Raw genomic sequence first — 8,016 nt, 5'->3', positions numbered from 1 at the left:
TGGAGACCCCTCTATGGTGATGAAGATGCCTCTATGGATACGTCTCTATGGTGGTGGAGACCCCTCTATGGTGGTGGAGACGCCTCTATGGTGATGAAGACGCCTCTATGGTGGTGGAGACGCCTCTATGGTGATGAAGAGGCCTCTATGGTGGTGGAGACCCCTCTATGGTGGTGGAGACCCCTCAATGGTGGTGGAGACCCCTCTATGGTGGTGGAGACCCCTCTATGGTGGTGGAGACGCCTCTATGGTGGTGGAGATGCCTCTATGGTGGTGGAGACGCCTCTATGGTGGTGGAGACATTAGCGTCGTAGCTCTTATTGCGGAAACCCAAATCTCAGTAAAAGTAAAGATACCTTAATAGAAAATGACTCAAGTGAAAGTGAAAGTCACCCAGTAAAATACTACTTGAGTAAAAGTCTAAAAGTATTTGTTTTTAAATATACTGAAGTATCAAAAGATGGATTTTTTGGGGGGGATAATTTTTTATTTACAGATAGCCAGGGTCACACTCCAACACTCAGACATAATTGACAAACAAAGCATTTGTGTTTATTGAGTACTTCCTGATCAGACGCAGTAGGGATGACCAGGGATGTTCTCTTGGTAAGAGTGTGAATTGGACCATTTCCCCGTCCTGCTTAGCATTCAGAATGTAACGAGTACTTTTGGATGTCAGGGAAAATGTATGGAGTAAAAAGTACATTGTTTGCTTTAGGCATGTAGTTAAGTAAAAGTTGTCAAAAATATAAATATCGAAGTAAAGTACAGATACCCAAATAAATGACTTTAGTAGTACTTTTAAAGTATTTTTACTTAAGTACTTTACACCACTGCTGACACCCCATTTCATTGCTCCACATTACAACACTCCAACCTTGTTCAACATTATCTAGTCTAAATATGGCATGATTCCACCAATTGTAATATTCTGCGTCACTTTCAAATAGGAACTTTTATTTTGAAGGCCAACCGCAAATTCCACCATTGTGTCTAATCCTTATTGTGGTTAGCTTCACGACACATATCCCTGTTCCAAGCTAAAGCTAGCTAGTTACTGCAGAAGTTGCTAATAACATATGTATCGAAGATATTTGCGAACATTTTTGATCCTGCTCGTTTGATCCTGATCTTATTTCAAATGCTCACACAGACGTTTTCCCATTCGGTCGAACAAATAGTTCCTCATTACCAAAGCGGTATTGTAAACACATCGGTCGTGCCCGGTGTGTGCTTGTTTTTATTTTTTATTGAACCGTTATTTAACTAGGCAAGTTAGTTAAGAACAAATTGTTATTTACAATGACGGTCTACCAAAATTATTTTAAAAAGTATTGGACAAAACACACATCACGAAAAGAGAGACCTAAGACAGCAACACAGCATGGTAACAACACATGTTTGCAGAAGTATTTTTTGTACAGCTTTGACAGTGCTACTGACCATAGTGGTGGAGCTTGGCTTGTACGTGCAAATTCAGCACACACCACATTCTATAATAGAATTGTGTTATTTGACGTGTAAAATTAAAAGCTTATTTGATGAGTCAAATTGTGTGATTTAACTTGTGTGATTTATTTCATATTTTTTGTTAGAATTTTTTTTATCCATTTTTTTTTTCTTCATTTAATTTTAAAAAATCTATGTTTTCTTTTAAGTATTGTCTCCCCCATCGCTGCAACTCCCTTACGAACTCGGGAGAGGTGAAGGACACGAACCACCAAGCCGCACTGCTTCTTGACACAATGCTCTCTTTAACCCGGAAGCCAGTCGCACCAATGTGTCAGGATCTGCAGTGACGCAGCAGTTAGACCGCTGGTAGTCTAGTGGTAAGAGGAGGCAGGTAGCCTAGTGGTTAGAGGAGGCAGGTAGCCTAGTGGTTAGAGGAGGCAGGTAGCCTAGTGGTTAGAGGAGGCAGGTAGCCTAGTGGTTAGAGGAGGCAGGTAGCCTAGTGGTTAGAGGAGGTAGGTAGCCTAGTGGTAAGAGGAGGCAGGTAGCCTATTGGTTAGAGGAGGCAGGTAGCCTAGTGGTTAGAGGAGGCAGGTAGCCTAGTGGTTAGAGGAGGCAGGTAGCCTAGTGGTTAGAGGAGGCAGGTAGCCTAGTGGTAAGTCCCGTGTGGCTCAGTTGGTACAAGGGTAGCCTAGTGGTTAGAGGAGGCAGGTAGCCTAGTGGTTAGAGGAGGCAGGTAGCCTAGTGGTTAGAGGAGGCAGGTAGCCTAGTGGTTAGAGGAGGCAGGTAGCCTAGTGGTTAGAGGAGGCAGGTAGCCTAGTGGTTAGAGGAGGCTGGTAGCCTAGTGGTGAGAGGCAGGTAGCCTAGTGGTTAGAGGAGGCAGGTAGCCTAGTGGTTAGAGGAGGCAGGTAGCCTAGGGGTTAGAGGAGGCAGGTAGCCTAGTGGTTAGAGGAGGCAGGTAGCCTAGTGGTTAGAGGAGGCAGGTAGCCTAGTGGTTAGAGGAGGCAGGTAACCTAGTGGTTAGAGGAGGCAGGTAGCCTAGTGGTTAGAGGAGGCAGGTAGCCTAGTGGTTAGAGGAGGTAGGTAGCCTAGTGGTTAGAGGAGGCAGGTAGCCTAGTGGTTAGAGGAGGCAGGTAGCCTAGTGGTTAGAGGAGGGCGGCAGGTAGCCTAGTGGTTAGAGGAGGGCGGCAGGTAACCTAGTGGTTAGAGGAGGCAGGTAACCTAGTGGTTAGAGGAGGCAGGTAGCCTAGTGGTTAGAGGAGGGCGGCAGGTAACCTAGTGGTTAGAGGAGGCAGGTAGCAGAGGGAGAGGACGCGGCAGAGGGAGAGGACACCCGAGATATGTTTCCATGGCGTGTGTCTGCCCTAAGTCCCACCATTCACCCTTGTACCACACAGCCTGGGCCTAAAGTGACAGTTTCAGGAGTTTTGGAGTTGTTTTAAAAAGTGGTAGGAACTTACATCTGTTCCAGAGGTTGAGATGGATTACAAGAAGAAAATGGGCGGGGTTGACCATCTTGACCAACTGAGGAGCTAATACAATGTTGGACGCACAGGTAGAAAATGGTGGAGGTATGTGTTTTGGGGGATACTCAACATTGCCATCAAATGCGTACATTGTGTGGGGGACCCTGCAAAGGCCCCTTCCCAGAAACCGCAGGCGCTGGTCCATGAAGGCATTCAGCTTGTCCATTCACTTTGTGACGTGGCTACAGTGGCAGGAAGAGGGGAGCCAAGACTGTGGCACCAAGGCGTGTGGACCGGGTTGTAACTCATTTTGAAAGCAGGTGAAGTTTTGAAGGGCACAAGAGAGGCTTTGTGGTGTGCATCCTGAGTGGACGCAGGGCATAGAGTAGGAGATGTGTTGAAACCTCCTGTGGGTGTTCTGTGCCACTATGCAGGATGAGACCGTGCTTCCAGAAGTTCCATGACATGTTGTAGGCTTAATGCAAACACTAAAGTGACCGTGTGAATTATGAATTTGTCCTACAAATGTTTTATTGTCTCTGAACAGTTGTTGTGTTTTGTATCTTCTCTCTTTATCTGTCGCTATCTAATAGTCGTTACATTCACTGAATTGTTGTCAAAGTAGGCTACTATTTCTGAATTTTGTGTCAGACCTGGCCTGTACTAAATCTACTATTTCTGAATTTTGTGTCAGGCCTGGCCTGTATTAAATCTACTATTTCTGAATTTTGTGTCAGGCCTAGTGTAAATCTTATTGAGAGAGGCTATCTACATCTTGAAATAGTCTCTGATTAGTTGTTAGCATTTTTACAGATGTAAGAATAATAGGGTTTTGAAATACTTTCTGAATATTGTTCTCTGTTCACATTTTGGATAATTGTTTTATTTATATGTGAATAATATTTGTAAGTATAATATATTATACTTGGTACATTTTGAGTGAGTAATTTAGTCAAATGTACTACAATTTAAATACTCTAGGGTTTTTGTTGTGTTGAGTGTCTTTACACAATAGAAGACAGAATAAGTGTTATTCCTATTGACATGAATGTGGTGTCATATTATAGAAGAGGTGTTCTTTAAAACTAAGTTAACTTGTAATTTTTATTTGTTATTTGTTTTTTTAGCCATGTCTCAGTAATCTACATCAGCATTCTAGAATTATATTGGGGTCTAAAATAGAGGTCGATCGATTAATTGGGGCCGATTTCAAGCTTTCATAACAATCGGTAATCTGCATTTTTGGACACCGATTATGGCCGATTATCTTTTTTTTTTTTTTTTTTTTTTTAAATGTATCCCCTTTTCTCCCCAATTTTTGTGGTATCCAATCGCTAGTAATTACTATCTTGTCTCATCGCTACAACTCCCGTACGGGCTCGGGAGAGACGAAGGTCGAAAGTCATGCGTCCTCCGAAGCACAACCCAACCTAGCCGCACTGCTTCTTAACACAGCGCGCCTCCAACCCGGAAGCCAGCCGCACCAATGTGTCGGAGGAAACACCGTGCACCCGCCCCCTCGGTTAGCGCGCACTGCGCCCGGCCCGCCACAGGAGTCGCTGGAGCGCGATGAGACAAGGATATCCCTACCGGCCAAACCCTCCCTAACCCGGACGACGCTAAGCCAATTGTGCGTCGCCCCACGGACCTCCCGGTCGCGGCCGGCTGCGACAGAGCCTGGGCGCGAACCCAGACTCTGGTGGCGCAGCATAGCACTGCGATGCAGTGCTCTAGACCACTGCGCCACCCGGGAGGCCCCTATGGCCGATTATCTTGCATTCCACGAGGAAACTGCGTGGCAGGCTGACCACCTGTTACGCGAGTGCAGCAAGGAGCCAAGGTAAGTTGCTAGCTAGCATTTAAACGTATCTTATAAAAAACAATCAATCTTCACATAATCACTAGTTAACTACACATGGTTGATGATATTACTAGGTTAACTAGCTTGTCCAGCGTTGCATATAATCATTGCGGTGCCTGTTAATTTATCATCAAATCACAGCCTACTTCGCCAAATGGGTGATGATTTAACATAAGCCCATTCACGAAAAAAGCACAATCGTTGCACGAATGTACCTAACCATAAACATCAATGCCTTTCTTAAAATCAATACACAGAAGTATATATTTTTAAACCTGCATATTTAGTTCAAAGAAATTCATGTTAGCAGGCAATATTAAACTAGGGAAATTGTGTCACTTCTCTTGCGTTCATTGCACGCAGAGTCAAGGTATATGCAACAGTTTGGGCCGCCTGGCTCGTTGTGAACTAATTTGCCGGAATTTTACATAATTATGACATAACATTGAAGGTTGTGCAATAGCAATATTTAGAGTTAGGGTTGCCACCCGTTCGATAAAATACAGAACAGTTCCGTATTTCACTGAAAGAATAAACGTTTTGTTTTCAAAATGATCGTTTCTGGATTTGACCATATTAATGACCAAAGGCTCGTATTTCTGTGTGTTTATTATATTATAATTAAGTCGATGGCAGCAGCAGACTCATAAGCATTCATTCAAACTTTACTGCGTTTGCCAGCAGCTCTTAGCAATGCTTGAATCACAGCGCTGTTTATGACTTCAAGCCTATCAACTCCTGAGATTAGGCTGGCAATACTAAAGTGCCTATTAGAACATCCAATAGTCAAAGGTCTATGAAATACAAATGGTATAGAGAGAAATAGTCCTATAATAACTACAACCTAAAACTTCTTACCTGGGAATATTGAAGAACTGGGAATATTGAACCACCATCATATGTTCTGAGTGTAACAGTATAACTTTAAACCGTCCCCTCGCCCCGACAAGGGCGCGAACCAGGGACCCTCTGCACACATCAACAACTGACACCCACGAAGCGTCGTTACCCATCGCTCCACAAAAGCCGCGGCCCTTGCAGAGCAAGGGGCAACCCTACTTAAGTCTCAGAGCAAGTGACGTAACTGATTGAAATGCTAGTAGCGCGCACCACCGCTAACTAGCTAGCCATTTCACATCCGTTACACTAGCAAGGAATTTAAACGTTCGCTTTCTTACATGGCACAAATTACACTTTTACTTTCTTCTCCAACACTGTGTTTTTGCATTATTTAAACCAAATTGAACGTTTCATTATTTATTTGAGACAAAATAAAATAGATTTTAAAATATTTTATTTATGTATTATATTAAGTTAAAATAAAAGTGTTCATTGTTCATTCAGTATTGTTGTAATCGTCATTATTACAAATATATATATATATATCGGCCAATTAATAGGTATCGGCTTTTTTTTGGTTCTCCAATAATCGTTATCGGAGTTGAAAAATAATATTCGGTTGCATGGATTCACTCTGTGTGCAATAATAGTGTTTAACATTATTTTTGAATGTACATCTCTGTACCCAACACATACAATTATCTGTAAGGTCCCTCAGTTGAACAGTGAATTTCAAACAGATTCAACCACAAAGACCAGGGAGGTTTTCCAATTCCTCGCAAAGAAGGGCATCGATTGGCAGATGGGTAAAAAATTTAAGAAGCATTCATTGAATATTCGTTTGAGCATAAAGTTATTAATTACACTTGGATGGTGTACCAATACATCCAGTCACTACAAAGATACAGTCCTCCTTCCTAACTCAGTTGACGGAGAGGAAGTAAACCGCTCAGGGATTTCACCATGAGGCCAACGGTGACTTTACAACAGTTACAGAGTTTAATGGCTGTGATAGGAAACTGAGGATGGATCAACAACATTGTAGTTACTCCACAATACTAACCTAATTGACAGAGTGAAAAGAAGGAGGCCTGTACAGAATTCTAAAACATGCATCCTGTTTGCAACAAGGCACTAAAGTAATACTGCAAAAAATGTGGCAAAGCTATTAAGTGTTTTGTTTGGGGCAAATCCAATACAACACATTACTGAGTACCACTCTCCATATTTTCAAGCATAGTGATGGCTGCATCATGTTATGGGTATCCTTGTAATAGATAAGGACTGAGGAGTTTCAGGATTAAAAACAGAATGGAGCTAAGCACAGGCAAAATATTAGAGGAAAAACCTGGTTCAGTCTGCTTTCCACCAGTGACTGGGATATGAATTCACCATTCAGCAGGACAATAAGCTAAAACACAAGACCAAATCTACACTGGAGTTGCTTACCAAGAAAACAGTGAATATTCCTGAGTGGCTGAGTTTTTCCTTAAAATCTACTTGAAAATCTATGTCAATACCTGAAATGTCTGTCTAGCAATGATCAACAACCAATTTGACAGAACTTGAAGAATTTTGAAAAGAATAATGGTCAAATAGTGCACAATCCAGGTGTCAAAAGCTCTTAGAGACTTACCCAGAAAGACTCACAGCTGTAATCACTGCCAAAGGTGCTTCCACAAAGTATTGACTGAGTGGTAGAAGAATTTGAATGTTTAAAGTAATGACTAAAGTATTCCACCCCGAAACTGTATAACTGTGTGAAATGTACTATGTGAAATGTATTAGAATCATAAAACTATACTCTGATGATGTGTGTAGTTTAGTCAGAATTAGAACTAGGACATTGTGTTCCTTTTTCTTAGTTATGTAAGCAGGGTGCAAGTGTGAAACAAATGATAAGAGGAACTATTGACAGACAAGTTGTGCTACTGTGAAACCAATAACAGGAAGATTCTGTCCCCATACAGGGAATGGAGAAACAAAGAGGCTTGTAGAGTGTGGTGAAATGAGATAACTATGTATGGGTGTAGTGGAAAAGTACTGCCTGCCTGAGCAGGAAGTAGCCTAACTTGTGTGTGTATAAAGATATTAGATTTTGATTTTCCCATGATGTCAAACAAAGAGGCACTGAGTTTGAAGGTAGGCTTTGAAATACATCCACAGGTACACCTCCAATTGACTCAAATGATGTCAATTAGCCTATCAGAAGCTTCTAAAGCCATTACATAATTTTCTGGAATTTTCCAAGCTGTGTTGGCACAGTCAACTTAGTGTATGTAAACTTCTGACCCACTAGAATTGTGATACAGTGAATTATAAGTGAAATAATCTGTATGTAAACAATTATTTGAAAAATTACTTGTGACATGCACAAAGTAGATATCCTAACCGACTTGC

At 42.0% G+C, this 8,016-nt stretch overlaps 1 long non-coding RNA gene across 1 annotated transcript; it reads right to left on the bottom strand.

The window, feature by feature from the left end:
- Positions 1–465: 465 nt before the first annotated feature.
- On the bottom strand, positions 466–7,457 carry LOC139554053 (uncharacterized). The gene is made up of 2 exons (XR_011670791.1): positions 7,253–7,457; positions 466–7,027 (listed from the first exon to the last, which is right to left on the bottom strand). It is a non-coding gene; the product is annotated as an uncharacterized lncRNA (long non-coding RNA).
- Positions 7,458–8,016: the final 559 nt, after the last annotated feature.

Source organism: Salvelinus alpinus, chromosome 25, assembly GCF_045679555.1.
Source record: "Salvelinus alpinus chromosome 25, SLU_Salpinus.1, whole genome shotgun sequence".
Taxonomy (NCBI): domain Eukaryota; kingdom Metazoa; phylum Chordata; class Actinopteri; order Salmoniformes; family Salmonidae; genus Salvelinus; species Salvelinus alpinus.
Note: the sequence above shows the minus strand (reverse complement) of the source record. Positions and strands in the feature narration are given on the sequence as shown.